General features: G+C 39.3%; 1 pseudogene; it reads right to left on the bottom strand.

Moving 5' to 3' along the window:
- Positions 1-11,405: 11,405 nt before the first annotated feature.
- On the bottom strand, positions 11,406-11,532 carry LOC123851662 (small nucleolar RNA SNORA70; annotated as a pseudogene).
- Between the last annotated feature and the right edge of the window lie 6,909 nt (positions 11,533-18,441).

The following is an 18,441-nucleotide window of genomic DNA, read 5'->3' as shown; positions in this document are numbered from 1 at the left end:
GTCTTCCCAACTCTCTTCTCTCATTATGGAGAAGCCAAATAATTTAAAGGCAGGAATCATAACCCCATCTTTACATCCTGCAGGGCATGGTTTTGCACGTGAAAGCTGTTCAACAAAGGTGGAAGGCAATACAGAGCAGTGGAAAACATGCCCACACTGGGTGTAGAGATTACACTGAAAAAAAAAAAAAAAAAAAAAAAAAACACCAAAAAAACAGGCCTGCCTTCAAGTCACAGATCTACTACTTCCTGAGTCACAGATCTGCAACTGACCTTGGGTTGGGGTTGCCTGGTTATTTGCCAGATTCTGCAAATAAAACTCCAGGGCACTCAGTTAAATTTAGGGGATCTACTTATATAAAAAATTATTCATTGTGTATCTGAAATTAACATTTAGCTGGGCATCCTGTATTTTATCTGGTGATTCCACTTTGAGCAAATGAATTCTCTGTGATTCAGACGGTTTTCCCTGGAGAAATGTCCCACAGAAAATCAGCATTCCCTATTCTGAGTCACACCATGGAGGAGGCAGAGCCCTGGCCCCAGGATGGCATCAGGGCTACTTGGCACTTCGTGCCCTGAAGTCAGAGACCCTAAACGACCTGCTTACAGCCCTTCCCAATGAAGAACAGTCCCTCCCAAAGTACACATGGTGTCTTATTTGAGAAACACTGTACCAGATGCCTGTGGGATAAGGGAAGCTGTACTTATTTATTATTGAGCTGGGTATTTTATTTTCTTTCTTTATTTTTTAAAGATTTTATGTATTTGAGAGAGCGAAAGCAATCACAGAGGGAGAGGGATCACAGAGGCAGAGGGAGAAGCAGACTCGCCACTGAGCAGGGAGCCCGATTTAGGGCTTGATCCCAGGACCCTGAGATCACAACCCGAGCCGAAGGCAGACGCTGAGCTGGGTATTTTATACTGGATAGAAATTGTTATCTGCCCCCTCACTTTGACTATGTATGGTCCTGTGCCACACACAAAAGTGCAATGGTGAAATTATGGGATAGCAAGTTAAAGAATAAGCAGAAATCACTCCAATTCTGCTGCCATCACTCCAAGGACAAGCAACAAATTCCCATTACTCAATACTCATGGTTTTCTGAGAGAAACGTCCTCTTTTACTCAGAATTTGTTCAGACAAGACAATGGACAGATGCATGTTAATTCTCTACCTTCTTCTTATTTTTTCCAATATATTCCACTATCTAAATGCTAAGCATTATAGGGATACACAGAAGGTACTATTGTATGCTGCAAATAGCATGAAAAGGAGGGAAAATAAGAGGACTCTTATTGGAAAGTTATTTAACCTCTTTGTGCCTGTTTCCTCATCTGTAAAATGAGGGTAGTAACACATACCTCAAGGAGTGATAAGGATTAGAGAAATAATATATGTCAAGCACTTAGCAGAATGTTAGGTAGAGAACAAGTGCTAAATAAATATTTATTGTAATAATAAATACAGTGATCCTTTCAGAGAGTGTCCCTTCTGATATAAAGCCAACACAAATACAGGCAGGCTAAAGTCAGCCTTGGATAACCCATGTCTGGACAATCAGGGCAATTGCCAGCCTATCTCCTAGCTCAGTAAAGCCTTCCAGAAAGTGCATGCATGCACAGACACCAAGCAAAAGAATGGGATAGGAGTTCTCATATAACTCAGATTCAATCACATACATTCTTTTTTTTTTTTTAAGATTTTATTTATTTATTTGACAGAGAGATAGAGAGCACAAGTAGGCAGAGTGGCAAGCAGAGGGTGAGGGAGAAGCAGGCTCCCTGCAGAGCAGGGAGCCCGATGCGGGGCTCGATCCCAGGACCCCGGGATCATGACCCGAGCCGAAGGCAGACGCTTAACCGACTGAGCCACCCAGGCGCCCCAATCTTAAGAAAAGGGTTCTCATAAGCAACTTAGTATTTGGGGAAAAAATGTGATTCATAAATTCTCGGCTGAAGATATTTGTCTCAGATGCCAGTGCCAGTAACAAACGCCATTTAGGGGACAGAGTCATCTATAGAATGTCTTCCATAAAAGGGAAAAAATTCATTTCCATTTTAGCCTGTGTCTAGAAAGACTATCTCACTCAGCTTTACAAGTGGCTGGCAATATCTCCATTTTGGGGGATCTCGGGCCCTTACCTAGCCAGTTAGATCCAGCTGGTTAGCACTTTTGACTCGGGCCCTTACCTAGCCAGTTAGATCCCTTGACGGGATCCATTCCTGCCTTCTTCCATGCACCTGCCGATAAACCACAGGGACGGGAAAACTGAAAAGTCAATTTCCCAGGCTCTCTTCCAGCTACAACTCTGGATGTGAATTCCATACAGCCAAGGAGATGCACTTGCACTTCCAAACCTTGGAGGGTGGAAGAGAGACCGAGGCCATCTTCCTGCTGCTGTTGTCACTGCTGGTCGAGTGTCAGCGAGAGAGGGAGTGGAGGCAACAGCGCTGTTGGCAGGGGCTGGGGCAGCAACTTCCTAGCCTCCGGGTCCCAGTTACAGTGCTGCCTCCTGATCCCCAGGCTTCCAGTCCTTCCAAGGATTTTATAAGCACTGAACCCTGACTGATACAATTCCCTAGATGCTTTAAAAAGCGTTCCATCAAAATACTTTAATAGTAGTGAGGCATGAACTCCATCTCCTCAGGGTCTGGGAATACAGCCCCAAATGAACCCTCACATGCATTAAATGTCTAAGGCGCATGTTTTATTTTAGAAATGAATGCAAAATTTGAATTCTTATTCATAATTCATCTGCTTGTTTTAATAGGAAAATATTTTTAATTTTTTGCCTTCGAATAAAATAGATGCTACAGGAAAACACGCTGTGCTTATTGTGTATCATGGATCAATGGTTCCCAAACCAGGATTTGCATCAGTGTATGCACAGAAAATCCATAACTATAGGCTCTTGGGTCCAACACCAGACCTTCAGAATGAGAATCTCTGAAGATGCATGGTAGACCATGGAATCTGAATTTCTAAAACTCCTCAGTTGATTCTGAGATGCAGCCAGATTTGAAAACAATTTGTTTGGATCATCAGGAAAATACGTTCCTGGACTATGTTCCATCAGTTTCCCCAAAGACATTTCTTCAGTGATTGAGTTGTGATCTGATATTTTGTCTGTGATTCTATCGAGCGTAAATGGAGAAAATATTCAGTCAGAGGTTTCTGGTCTTTTGTAAACAATATAATGAAAATCATTGTCCAATATGTCTCTCGGTGTTGCTTATACAAGACACCATACAATAAATTTCTTTAGTATAATTTCCTTTAGTATAAATACAAACACAAATACAAACAACAGAGCCGACCTACTTGTCTTTTTTGCTTAGGAACCAGAAAGCTCAGAGCTGAACTCTGCTCTCTGCAGTAGAGAAGCCATTCCATATTGCTGGTACAGTTATCTCATTCCTTCTAAATGGTTATCTCATTTCTTCTAAACAGTTTGTCTTTTTTAATTTATACATTTATTTTTATTGTTCCATTTCAGGTCTTTTAATATTGCAAACAGCTTCGAATGTAGAAAGGATATAATTTATAAGTTAATTAATTGGCATTCTTTGGTTTTGGTCTGTTCAAGATGAATGACAGAACTGATTATATTGAGCAACAATTACATTCAGCATATGAAGGTCTCAGAGGATTGTGCCAACATATGCTCCCCTTATATCATTATTTATTCAGACTACATTCTCATAAAAAAACAACCCTTGAAAATGCAGGGGGAGAAGTTAAGAGTGCGTTTTTTAAAGACATGCCTATTTTACTGCTTAGTCTCTCACTTGCAGTCACATTGCTAACTACTGGTAGCTCATCATCCTCAATAAGGAATTTTCTAACACTAATGAAGTTGAAAGAGCAAAAAAAATGATAAGAATTCAGTAAATGACACTTTAAACCAACTACACACTGCCAACACATCTTAAATGGGCATTTTACTTTCCCTTGGTTGATTCTAATACGTGAGCCTTTTAAAAAAATCCATACCACCTCGATAGCCAGATCAAGGCACTTAGCAGGGATTTTCTTTTGCAATCAAGTCAATATACAAGTTTTTAAGACAGCTATCTGCCAGGTTGTTTTCAATTCCACAGAAAACAAAGCCTGCTCTTTGGTTAGTGAATCAAAAAGAGAGGAGCGTTAGGTGGTTTGGCTCTCACCCTGCAAGCTGCTCATATTGCAATTTGTAGAAACCTAGTCCTGATCCAAACCAGGAACACTTGGAGGAAACCAACAGGCAGAGGTGACACGCACAAGACAGTGGAAGCTTGGCCCCTGTCACCATGAAAAAAAAAAATGACCTAAGTGTTTCTAAAGAGAAAGCCTTATATGGCTAGCATCTCTGCTGACCAATAAACTATTTTTCTTTGGGAAGTAAAACAATAAACAGATGCAAACAACTGATTCTGTTTGGTAGGGAATTGTTTTATGTGACCACAAATATTTTGCTAAATACATTTGACCTCGGTGTGTGGGTTTGGGGAGTAAGGTAGGGAGGAGGGACACGTTACATCACATTCACATCTAGGTCTTCTCACTCCCACCCATCTACATCCATCAATTCCTACATCACTCCACTTAACAAATACTCATTGCCAGGGCACTGCCCTAAACTCAAACACTTTCAGAGAACTTATTAAAGGAAAATGGCTTAAACTACTACCAACCCTTGCTGGAGTGGTGGGGGGTGGGAGGGATGGGGTGGCTGGGTGATAGACATTGGGGAGGGTATGTGCTACGGTGAGCGCTGTGAATTGTGTACGACCATTGAATCACAGACCTGTACCTCTGAAACAAATAATACATTATATGTTAAAAAAAAAAGAAGATAGCAGGAAGGGAAAAATGAAGGGGGGGAATCAGAGGGGGAGACGAACCATGAGAGACTATGGACTCTGAGAAACAAACTGAGGGTTCTAGAGGGGAGGAGGGTGGGGGGATGGGTTAGCCTGGTGATGGGTATTAAAGAGGGCATGTATTGAATGGAGCACTGGGTGTTATACGCAAACAATGAATCATGGGACACTACATCAAAAACTAATGATGCTGGGCACCTGGGTGGCTCAGTTGTTAAGCATCTGCCTTCGGCTCCGGTCATGATCCCAGGGTCCTGGGATCAAGCCCCGCATCGGGCTCCCCGCTCCACGGGAAGCCTGCTTCTCCCTCTCCCACTCCCCCTGCTTGTGTTCCCTCTTTCGCTGTGTCTCTCTCTGTCAAATAAATAAATAAAATCTTTAAAAAAAAAACACTAATGATGTAATGTGTGGTGATTAACATAACATAAAAAAAAAATCTACTACCAACCCTGATGTTGTTAAGGCATTGACCTAATGTCACTTTCTTGAACCCCTCAACCTTCTCAGTTTGGGGGGTGATAACTGACTACTTTGAGACATGGTGAAAGCTGTGGATATTCTCACCAGAAAAAGTACCCATGCACACAACCTTTTAGATACAATTTAAGAGGTTTTTGGACCAAATTTGACAAAATGGTATTTCAATAAAAGCAATCCATAGAATGAGACAGCCAAATAGCATTTTGTGTTCATACTTTTGTATAACTTTTCATATAAATGTATTCACAAAGCAAAAACAATCCTTTTGTTGGATTTCACATCCTACTTTTCAAATCAGAAAATAGGTCACCTTATAGAAGGCTGCCGAGAAACACATTCTAAGAGTGTTCCTCTACTGCCATCTTGTGGATATTTGATGAAAAAAATACTAAAAAGCGGCAAGGGTATTTTTTCCTTCTCATTTTCAACACCAAAATACCCACCTATGTTCACCAACTGTTAACATCTAGCTACACCCAGTCCATCTGGCTACACACCCACATGCCCACACTTCCTTTTTTTCAAATCATAGAAAAGTAGGCTACTTTCATCATGACACTTCACCATGAAATATTTCAGTATCCATTTCCCAAGAATAAGATCCCCTTATTGAACTACATTAGCACACTCTCTGGAAAATCACCATAAATTCGATATCCAGCATCCAGTCTACACTATTGTTTCTTCTATTGTCCCCAAAATGTCCTTCGTGGCTTCTGTTTTTCCAATCCAGGATCCACTCAAGACTCAGAGCCTTTGGCTTGTGTCTCTTTAGTGTCCTGCAATCCAGAACAATCCCCCTGACTCTTTCTGTCCTTCATGACATCAAATCCTTTAAAGAGTCCAGGCCAGTTGTCCTTCATCACTCCCCACATTATAGAATTGCCTGTTTCCTCATGATGAAATTCAGGTAAAACATTTCCAGCAAGAACATCACATTGTTCTCGTCACATAATTGTCACATAAATATCACATAAATGACATTGTGTACTTCCCACTGGATCCCACTGGAGGTATTCAGTCAAACCACTGCCGGCATTGTCAGGCTTAACCACTTGGTTAATGTGGTGGCCACTGAATTTTCCCATTATAAGAGCACATTTTCCCCTTTATTAAAAGTAATCTGTGGAGCGATCATTTGAGACTCGTTCCCAAGAACATTTTACCCAGTCATATTTGCATCAGCTGATGATCCTGATCCTGACCTCAACCAATTAGTCCTTCAAGGGTTACAAAACAGCAATTTTCTAATTAAACCATTCCTTTTACATTTAATAGCTGACATTCTTCTGTAAAAATAAAAACAAAAACAGAGCTTTCTTCTTTTATTCTCTTCTCCTTTAATTTTAAATATCACCATAGATTCATGGATTTTACATAACTCAGTGTATTATACATTATGACCATCATTATTTTTTAAGTTTATTTAAGTAATCTCTACCCTCAATGTGGGTCTCAAACCCATGACCCCAAGATCAAGAGTCACACGCTCTACTATTTTTTTTTAAGATTTTTATTTATTTATTTTTTTTAAGTTGTATTCATTTTTTTCTTCAAATTTTTAAATTCTAGTTAGTTAACATACAGTGTAATATTGATTTCTGGAGTAGAATTCAGTGGTTCATCACTTACATATAACACCCAGTGCTCATAACAACAAGTGTCCTCCTTAATGCTCATCACCCATCTAGCCCATCCCCCACTCACCTCCCTCCATCAGCCCTCAGTTTGTTCTCTGTCGTTAAGAGGTTTGTTTCCCTCTCTCTCTTTTTCCCCCCTTCCCATATGTTCATCTCTTTGTTTCTTAAATTTCACATATGAGTGAAATCACATGGTATTTGTCTTTCTCTAACTATTTTGCTTAGCATAATATACTCGGGCTCCATCCACATCATTGCAAATGGCAAGATTTCATTCTTTTTGATGGCTGAGTAATATTCCATTGTATATCTATACCACGTCCTCTTTATCCATTCATTAGTCGATGAACATTAGGGCTCTCTCCATAATTAGGCTATTTATAATGCTGCTATGAACATCAGGGTGCATGTACCCCTTTGAATCTGTCTTTTTGTATTCTTTGGGTAAATATGTAGTAGTGCAATTGCTGGATTGTAAGGTAGTTCTATTTTTAACTTTTTGAGGAACGTCCATATCGTTTTCCAGAGTGGCCGCACCAGTTTGCATTCCCACCAATAGTGTAAGAGCGTTCCCCTTCTCTGCATCCTTGCCAACACCTGTTGATTCTTGTGTTGTTAATTTTAGCCATTCTGACAGGTGTGAGGTGGTATCTCATGGTTTTGATTTTTATTTCCCTGATGATGAGTAATGTTGACCATCTTTTCATGTGTCTGTTGGCCATCTGGATACCTTCTTTGCAAAATTGTCTATTCATGCCTTCTGCCCATTTTTAATTAGATTATTTGGGTTTTGGGTGTTGAGTTGTGTAAGTTCTTTATATATTTTGAATACCAACCCTTTACTGGATATGTCATTTGCAAATATCTTCTCCCATTCAGTAGGTTACCTTTTAGTTTTGTTGATTGTTTCCTTTGCTGCGCAGAAGCTTTTTATCTTGATGAAGTCCCAGTAGTTCATTTTTGCTTTTGTTTCCCTATCATTATTGTTTTTGACGTTCAAATTGTTCCAGGCTTAACCAGTGGGTGTCCCTTCAGCTTGGCTTCTGTGTCCTTATGACATGTTCCCATTATTCTCTGATTTTTTTCTTAATTTCTGGTCCAGCAAGATACTTGGGCTCATCTTGTACTTTCCTTGAAATCAGCTATTTCTTTAAGGAAACCTGATTCATCTTAGTGGGAAATGATGTATAGAAACAAAGATCTGAGCACTAGGTGTGTTCACTGCTACTGGAGAGTTTTTGTTCTTATATCCTTTTGATCAATGTACAGAGATAAGGGGAAATACATTATTATACATACACACACATTTTAATCATGAGTTCAGAAGACTTCTGTGATAGAATAGCCTTCTAGCAGACCAATATTCTAACAAGAAAACTAGAAAAGTCAGACTTTAAAAAATATCTTTTGTGAAGGAATCAGGGGACTACTGAGGTAACCAAGATTTGAGAGACCAGATCCAGAAAGAAGAGAAGCTCATTAAGGTAAGCCTTACTTTCTGCACACTATTTTTCCCTCAGGATCTTTTTGACATAGGGCATGAGACAAGCCAGCAGATCAGCTTTAGGTTGCCTCATGGGGCTTGGAAGACTATGAAAGTAAAGTTTGGAGTTGCCAAGGTAGGTGACTGTTGAGGGAACAAGATCCTAGAGAGATAGGAGGACACAAAATAGAACCTAACACATGGAACCGGTTTTCTTCTAGAGGTATTTACAGTTTAAGTTGTGCAGAGAATGAGGCTAAGAAGTCAGGCAGAAAGCATCAGCAAAGCAGAGCAAGTTTGTGACAGGCTCACAGTGCTGGGGAGAGAAAAAGAGGAGGTTATAAAGTGCCAAGTAGAAGGAGTCCTAGCAAACAACCCTGATTTTTATTTGGAATTCCTAGAGGGCTACCCCCTAGAAATGGAAGTGAACCAGAGGCAAACCTGGACATATAAAGACTGCAAACTAGCCTTGAATCAGCAAAGTCTGTAGTTGAAATAAAGTGATCTGAATCTCTGCTACCTGCCAGAGGAGAGGGGTAATCCTCTCCAGAGAAGGATAACGTGATACGGAGCCTTTATAATTTTTCGCACATAATGTTGGGCATTTAATCAAAATTTACTGGCATACAAATAAATAAGACCAAGAGCAATAGAGAGAAGATAGAAACAAAACATAGGTGATCCTGGAGTTATCGGAGAGACTCTGGAATAATTGTGATGAATAGGCTCAAGAAAATAGATGGCAAGAGAGAAAATTTCACCAGAGAACTGAAAACTATAATAAAAAGCGAAATGGAAAGACTGGAACAGAAAATAAAATAACTAAAACTAAGACCTCAACAGAGGGATTTAACAGCAGATTGGGCAAAGTTGAAAACATGATTAGTGAACTAAAAGACAGGTCAATGGATAATATCCAGAAAGAAGAGTGGGAAGCAAAAAGGATGGAAATGAGACATATGAGAGACATATGAGAAATGGTAGAGTGTACTTGGGAGACCCAGAAAAGAAAAGTGAAAGAATGGGTCAGAAGCAGCCCTTGAAGAAGTGGACAAATTCCTTGAGAAACACAATTCCATAAAACTGACACAAGGAGAAGAGTCCTATATGTGTGTAAGTAATGAAACTTGTTATTAAAAGCCTTCCCCCTCAAAAAAAAAAAAAAAAAAAAACCTCCCAACAAAGTTAAACTGCAGACCTAAATGGCTTCACTGGTAAGTTCTTTCAAACACTTAAAGAAGAAATAACATTGATCTTACACAAACACTTCCAGAGATCAGAAAAAAAGGGGATATTTGCCATCATATTTTATGAAGTTTGCATAACCAAAACTAGAAAAAAATGACAAGAAATGAAAATCACATAATAATAGGGGCGCCTGGGTGGCTCAGTCGTTAAGCGTCTGCCTTCGGCTCAGGTCATGATCCCAGGGTCCTGGGATCGAGCCCCATATTGGGCTCCCTGCTCAGCGGGAAGCCTGCTTCTCCCTCTCCCACTCCCCCTGCTTGTGTTCCCTCTCTTGCTGTGTCTGTCTCTGTCAAATAAATAAAATCTTAAAAAAAAAAAAGGAAAATCACATAATAATAATAATAAAGGGGGCAGGAAGGAACTTTGGAAGGTGATGGATATGTCTATGGTCTTGATGGTGGTGATGGTTTATACTTATCCCCAAATTCATCAAGTTATATACATTAAATATGTACAGCTTTTAACATGTCAGCTATAACTTAATGAAGTGGCTTAAAAAAGAAATGAAAATTATAAAAAATTATATATATGTTTGTCTAATCCAGTGATATTTAACAATGATTAATACATCTCAATGAAGTGGGGTTTATGGGAAAATCAATTAGTGTAATTTGGCATATTAACAGGAAAAAGCTAGAAAATTACAGATGCAGAAAAGGCATTTAATAAATTGTACTCCCACTTGATGTTAAAAAAACTCATAGCAAACTTAGAAGAAAAGGCAACTTTCTTAGTCTGAATAAATAGTAGCTACAAAAAAATCATTAATTTTTTATTTATATCATTATTTTTTAAATTTCCCCTTAGATCAGGAATAAGACAAGGATATCTGCTAGCCACACTTCTATTTAATACTGTCCTGGAGGTCCTAGACGGTGTAATCAAGCAAGGAAAACATAGAAAAGGCAAAAGGAGTAGAAATGAAGAAATAAAAACTATCATCTACACAAGACATGATTGTGTACATAAGAAATCCAAAAGAATCTACAAATAATCTGAACTAATAAGTGTATTTAACAATGTTGATATAAAGTTAAAATGTAAAAATCAATTTATATAGATCAAGTAAGTAAAGAAAGTAAAAAAAATTTTTTTAATTTACAGTACCACCTAAAATCCATCAAATACCTAAGAATAAATTTAACAAAAGATCTGTAAGATCTTTACACTGAAAATTAGAAAATATTATTGGGAGAAATTAAAGAAAACCTAAATAAAGGTAAGGATATACTATGTTTATAGGTTAGTCTCAATATTGTTAATACTGGGGTGTTTTTTTTTTGACAGAAAGTAGGATTTATTGGTGGGCATGAATAGGGAGAAGGCAGTGCCAGAGTCCTCAGGAATGCAGAGCCCACCATTTGTCCAAGTGGCCATGATTTGACCACATAGCCATCTTGGATGAGCCACTTTTCAGCCACCATATCTTCAAATTCATCCACATTAAACTTAGTAAAGCCCCACTTCCTGGAAGTGTGGATCTTCTGGTGGCCAGGGAACTTGAACTTGGCCCTGCATTGGGCCTCAATCACATGTTCCTTGTTCTGCAGCTTGGTACTGATGGACATGATGACTTGGCCAATGTGGACCCTGGCCACTGTGCCCTGGGCTTTCCAAAGGTGCCCTGTATACCTGTCTGAAGCCTAGATTGGAGATATCATAGGTCAGACATCAATGTCCACTGGAAAGGACTGTCTCCAGGTCTCTTAGGGCAACCCATACAATCAACAGGCTGCATACACTATCAAGGAAGGTACTGTTTGCAACCAGTGTACACTGGGCCCCCATGGGGAACACTGTGAATATGTCAATTCCTCCTTGATTTATGGAGTCAATGAAATCCAGATAAAAACTGTAGCAGGTTTGTTATGGAAACTGACAAGCCAATATTGAAATTTATATGGAAATGCAAAAGGCCAAGAATAGCCAAAGCAACTTTAAAGAATAAAGCTGAAGGAATTACACAACTAGGTATCAAGACCCACTATACAGTTATAATAAGACAGTGTGCTACTGGGGACAGCATAAATACATCAATGAAACAAAATAAAAAGTATAGGAACAAACCACAATTATATAATCTCCTGATTTTTATATCTTTTTTAAAAGATGTTATTTATTTGTGAGAGAGAGAGAGCACAAGCAGGGGGAGCAGCAGGGAGAGGGAGAGGGAGAAGCAGGCTCCCCGTTTGGCAGGGATGTGAGGCTCGATCCCAGGACCCTGGGATCACAACCTGAGCCAAAGGCAGATGCTTAACCGACTGAGCCACCCAGGTGCCCGTGATTTTTATATCTTTAGGATATATCTTACCGAGATTATTCAGAGTCAAAATTTACTTGAATTCTTTCTTCTGTGATTAAGTTATCAGTCTGATACAGTTAAGATCATTTGTTTTTGTATGCATTCAACATAAGATTTGCTTTTCTTAAATCTCTTTTGGATATGTCAGATATTTACATGGTTCAAAATTTGAAACTATATTAAAAGAGTAGAAATTATTATTTTTTAAAGATTTTATTTATTTTAGAGAGAGATAGCATGAGTGGAAGGAGGGGCAGTGGGAGAGGGAGAGAGAGAATCCCAAGCAGACTCCATGCTGAGCATAGAACCTGATGTGGGACTCGATCCCAGAACCCCGAGATCATGATCTGAGCTGAAATCAAGAGTCAGACACTTAACCAACTGAGCCACCAAGGTACCCCAAAAGAGTAGAAATTAAAGAACACACTGTTTCATAATCATAAAGTCAAAGAAGAAATCACAAAGAAAATTGCAAAATACTTTGAGAGGAATGAAAATGTAAACACAACATACCAAACTTACAAGGTACAACTAAAACAGTATTTAGATGAAAATTTATAGCTGTGAAGAACTATATTAAAAGAAAAAGATCTCAAATCAATAACTCAAATCAATAATCTAAACAAAAGGAAGAGCAAACTAAACCTAAAGCAAGCAGAAGGGAGGAAATAATAGAGATTAAAGCAGAAATTAATAACAGAAAGTTGAAAAATAGAGATCAATGACACCAAAGGTTGGTTCTTTGACTAGGTCAACAGAATTGACAAATTTTTAACTATATCGACCAAGAAAAAAAGAGAGAAGATTCAAATTATTAAAATCAGAAATGAAAGAGAGAACATTACTATCAACCTTACAAAAATAAAAAAGGATACAGAAATAAAAAGGATACTATGAACAATTATATGCCAATAACTTAGACAACTTAGATGAAAGGAATCAATTCCTAGAAAGGTACAAATTACTGAAACTCAAGAAGAAATACAAAAATCCAAATAGACTTTTAAAAAGCAGAAATTCAATTAGTAATTTAAAAACTATCCCCAACAAAAGCCCAGGTCCAGATAGCTTCACTGGATTTCACACTCTCTTTCAGATAATAGAAGAAGATTAGAGATAATAATCTATCAACTCATTCTATGAAGCCATTATTACCCTGATATCAAAACCATAGCCCTTTCATGAAGATGGTGCCGAAGGCAGAGAAGGAAGCCCCTGCGTCTCCCAAAGCTGAAGCCAAAGCAAAAGTTTGAAGGCCAAGAAAGCAGTGCTGAAAGGTGTCTACAGTCACACACACAAAAAAGAAGACCCGCATGTCACCTACCGTCCAACGGCCCAAGACACTGCATCTCTGAAGGCAACCCAAATATCCTCAGTAGAGCACCCTACGAGAAACAAGCTTGACCACTATGCCATCATCAAGTTCCCTCTGACTACTGAGTCAGCCGTGAAGAAAAGAGAAGACAACACACTTGTGTTCATTTTGGACATCAAGGTCAACAAGCACCAGATCAAATAGACCTGAAGAAGCTCTATAACATTGCTGTCGCTAAGGTCAACACCCTGATCAGGCCCAATGGAGGGAAAAAGGTATATATTTGACTGGCTCCTGACTATGATGCTCTGGATGTTGCCAACAAAATTGGAATCATCTAAACTGAGTCCAGCTGGCTAAATCTAAATCTAAATTTTTTCACCATTAAAAAAAAAAGATATAGGGGTACCTGCGTGGCTCAGTTGGTTAGGTGTCTGACTTTGGTTCGGGTCATGATCTCAGGGTCCTGAGATCAAGCCCCTTGTCAGGCTCCACACTCAGTGGGGAGTCTGCTTGTCCCTCTCCCTCTCCCTCTGCCCATCCCCTCACTCATGCTCCCTCCCTCTCTCTCTCTCAAATAAATAAAATCTTTAAAAAAAGACACAGACATCACAATAAAGAAAACTACAGACCAATATCCATTATGAATATAGGCACAAAAATCCTCAACAAAGTACCAAATCCAGCAATATATAAAAAGGATTATACAACATCACCAAATGGGACTTAGCTCAAGAATGCAAGGTTGGTTCAACATATGAAAATCAATCAATGTAATATACCATATGGATAAAATAAAGTGAAAAAACACATGATAATCATGATAGACACAGAAAAAGCATTTGACAAAAATCTAACACCCCATCAACAGCAAACTAGGAATAAAAGGAATCTTCTTCAACCTGATAAAGGACATCTATGAAAACTGCATGTGACTGGATATTTCACCTAAAGATCAGGAACAAGACAAGGCTGTCCACTCTTATCACTTCTGTTCAGTGTTATACCGGAGGTTCTATAAAGGGTAATTAGCCAAGAAAAGAAATAAAAGGCATTCAAATCAGAAAGGAAGAAGTAAAACTATATTTTCTATCTCCATACATAGAAGATGTTATCTTTTATATATAAAATCCTAAGTAATCTGCTAAAAAACTATTAGAACTAATAAATGAGGGGCAACTGGGTGGCTCAGTCAGTTGAGCATCTGACTCTTGATTTCAGCTCACATCATGATCTCGGGGTCATGAGATCGAGCCCCACATCTGGCTCTGCGCTCAGCATAGAGTCTGCTTGAGATTCTCTTTCCCTCTCCTGCTGCCCCTCCCACTCGTGCTCTCTCTCTCTCTCTCAAATAAATAAATAAATCTTTTTTAAAAACTGGGCACAGGATCTGAATAGGCTTTTCTCTAAAGAGGATATAGAATTGACACATAAACACATAAAAATAAACATAGAATAAACACATAAGAAGATGCTCAACCAAAACAACCATTAGAAAAATGCAAATCAAAACCACAGTGTAATACCACTTTATACCCACTAGAATGACTACAGTCTGAAAGCCAGAGAATAACAAATGTTGGTGAGGATTTGGATGAGTTGGAACCCTCCTACATTGCTAGTTCGGCAGTTCTTCAACATGTTAAATACAGTAGTACCACATGACCCAACAATTCCAGGTATATACTAGATATATACTCAAGAGTACAAAAAGTTGTACATGAATGTTCATAATCTCATTATTCATAACAGCCAAGAATTGGAAGGAAGCAACTCAAATGTCCATGAAAGTAATGAATGGATAAACAAAAGGTGGTAATATCCATGCAGTAGAATATTAGAGCCATTAAGGGGCATGAAATACTGACACATGCTACAACCTGGATGAACCTTGACAACATGATGCTAAGTGAAAGAAGCCAGGCACAAAAGACCAAATATCACATGACTGCATTCATAGAAAGTATCCAGAATAGGTAAATTCATAGAGACAGAAAGCATGTTAGTGGTTGCCAGGGGCTGGGGGAGGTAAGGCAAAGGGATAAGTGCTAATAGGTATGGGGCTTTTCTGGGATTGATGAAAATATTCTGGAATTAGATGGTGGTTATTGATGAAAAATTTTGTGAATGTACTAAAAACTATTGAATTGTACACTCTGAAAGGGTGAACTTTATGTACTGAATTATATTTCAATAAGGCTATTTAAGAATACTATGCTAAGAGATACTCAGAGAAGTCTTATCCTCATCCCTGTTCCCTTTACCCTATTTCTACCTACCTCTTCTATGTAATTTTGCTTAGCTTCTGGTTTATCCTTGTGTGTCTTTTTGTAAAACTAAGTATATATTCTCATTCCCTTTTCTTTCTTACACAAAAAGTAGCGTACTATAAAAACTCTCTTGTATCTTGCATTTTTCACTTAATAATATAGCCAGGAAATTACTCTATGTCAGCTTGTAGAGATCTTCCTTATTCTTTCTACAGATGCACGGTAGTCCATCAACCAGTCCCTTGTGAATGGTCAGTTAGGTTATTTCCAATATATTGCTATTACAAACAATGTGCCATAAATAACCTTGTACATATGTTGTTTCATATTTGTGGAGGGACATCTTCAGGCTAAATTACTAGAAGTGAGATTGCTGTGTCAAAGGATAAAAATCTTGCTAAACCTTTCTCCATAGGAATCATTTTATAATGATCCCATACTCCCACTAGCAATGTTTGAGAGGGACTGTTTTTACGGAGTATTGCTCACAGAATGTGGTGCCAAGCTTGCCAAAACTCCTCCATCCTCACTCTCAACTAATGATGTTGCTTCCTACTTCACTGAGAAAACTGGAGTGATAAGAACCTCCACAGACTCCCACTGCCACAGCCTTTCTTTGTGCCCACACTCTCTGCCTTCTTGCCTATTGCCATAGATGAGTTTTCTTGGCTCCTGGCTAATGCCACTGAGGTATCAGATCCCTCCATCCTCACCTAGTTGAAGCACATGATTCCAACAAGTTTGTGCTCTCTCTCCTATATCATCAATGTTTTACTCTGTACTGGGTCTTTTCCATCAGCATACAAGCATGCTTTATTTCTCCCACGAGAGAGACAGAGACTTCTTTTAGGATGAAGACACTTGAGCAACATAGAGATGGGAAGGGAGAGGGAAAAAAAATACCTTCTGCTCTTAATGAAGAAATGGAGATAGTCTCTGTTGATGATTTTGAAGTACACTCACCTGATAATGGTGCTTTCACCAGTAGCTCTCAAATTTTGGTGTGCATCAGAATCACCTGAAGGGCTTGTTAAAGTATAGATTTCTGATTTGGTAGGTCTTGGGGGTGGGGGGAAGGTGCTAAGATTTGCATTTCTAACATATCCCCCAGGTGATACTGACCTTGCTGTTCCAGGAACCTCACTTTCAAAACTGCTGCTTTACTCCCTCTTTTTCCATTTGACATACCATGTCTTAATTCAACACCATCTGCATGAATTGTGCATTTGTCAATAAACTTCAAATAGGGAAATGATCTCTTTTTTTCCCGTTATGAAATACACTACCTTAAGAAAACCACACTTCTCTTTACCTCAGTCCCCACCACCTACCAACTACTGCTTGATTTCTTTGTTCCTCTCTGAAACAAAATCTCTCAAAAGAGTTGCCTGTATCTGCTGTCTCTAATTCCTCTACCTAGCCTTCCTTAAACTCAGCGTGAAGTAGGCTTTCACTCCATCCACTCCACCACACAGCTCTCATCAAGGTCGACAATGACCTCGGTATTGATAAGCCTTCACGTGTAAGCTCTCATCTTATTGACCTATTGGCAGCATTTGGCTGTGGATCACATCTTCCTCTTTTCCTCCCTTGACCTCCAGAACACCAGACACGGGGTTTCCCTCCTACCTCACTTGAAACTCCCTGTCTCCTTTGCTGGTTCTCCTCTTTTTCCCTACCTAAATTTTGGTAAGCCCCAAAGATTACTCCTTGGTCCTCTTCTTTATCTTATTCATTCTATCCTGTGGCTTTCAATACCATCTATAGGCTGACAGTTCCCAAATCTTTATCTTGCAGCCCTGGATTCCTGACTCCTATATCCAATGACCTAGTCAACATATCCACTTGAATATCTAATAATCATGTCAAATTCAACATGGCTAATTCCTGTTCATCCCCTCAAATCTGCTCCTCCTGCAGCCTTCCCCAGATCAGTACTGAGAGAAACTCCATCCTTCCAGTTCTTCCCAGATTACTCTTTCTCTTATACCTTACATCCAATCTGTTAGGTAATCCTATCAACCCTTCCTTCAAAATATCCCCAGAATCAGACCTTCTTAATATCACTTCTCACCTGATTTCACTCTAGTTTGACCTACCCACATTGCTGCAACAGGCTCATCACTGGTGTCCCTGCTTCTCCTCTTGCCATTCTAAAGTCTATTCTCAACACAACAACCTAAGTGATTCTATTAAAATACAAGCCAGGTCCCATCTCTCTTCTGCTCAAAACCCCACACCAGCTCCCATCTCATATAGAGAAAGCCCACGTCCTCACCATGGCCTACAAGACCCTATCTGTCCTCCAGCCCTGCCCACCACTCTCACCTCCTCACCTCCTACCCTTCCCCTTGCTCTCTGAATCAGCCACACAGGCCTCTTTGCTGTTCCACAAACATGCCAGGCACATTCCTGCCTTGTGGCCTTTGCTGTAGCTGTGTCTTCTGCTGGAATGCACTTCCCGTGGATATCAGCTCAGCTGATGCCTTCATATCTTTCCTCAAATTGTCCCTACTTAATGAATTCTATCCTGACTATTCAGTAGTGCAATCTATGCCTCCCCTCAGTGAACCCCTCTCCTTCTCTACTTTTTACTTTTTTCCATAGTATTTATGACATTCTAACATACCACATAGTTTATTTATTATGCCTATTGTTTCTTCTCTGTTTTACTCTTAACACATGCTATGTTCCAAGGAGAAATGGAAAGAATGCTCTTCTTTCCATAGGACTCTGGCCTGGTCTATGGGGCCAATCAGAGGAATAGGCACTCTACTCACTCATCCATCACTAATATTCTGCCCCTAGTGGCCAGACACAAACCTAACCAAGCCCCAT

This window comes from Mirounga angustirostris, unplaced genomic scaffold (assembly GCF_029215605.1).
Source record: "Mirounga angustirostris isolate CCGP_5_RB_7025 unplaced genomic scaffold, mMirAng1.0.hap1 SCAF_11, whole genome shotgun sequence".
Classification (NCBI taxonomy): Eukaryota; Metazoa; Chordata; class Mammalia; order Carnivora; family Phocidae; genus Mirounga; species Mirounga angustirostris.
The sequence above is the reverse complement of the archived record's forward strand: the minus strand, read 5'-3'. Positions and strand labels throughout refer to the sequence as shown.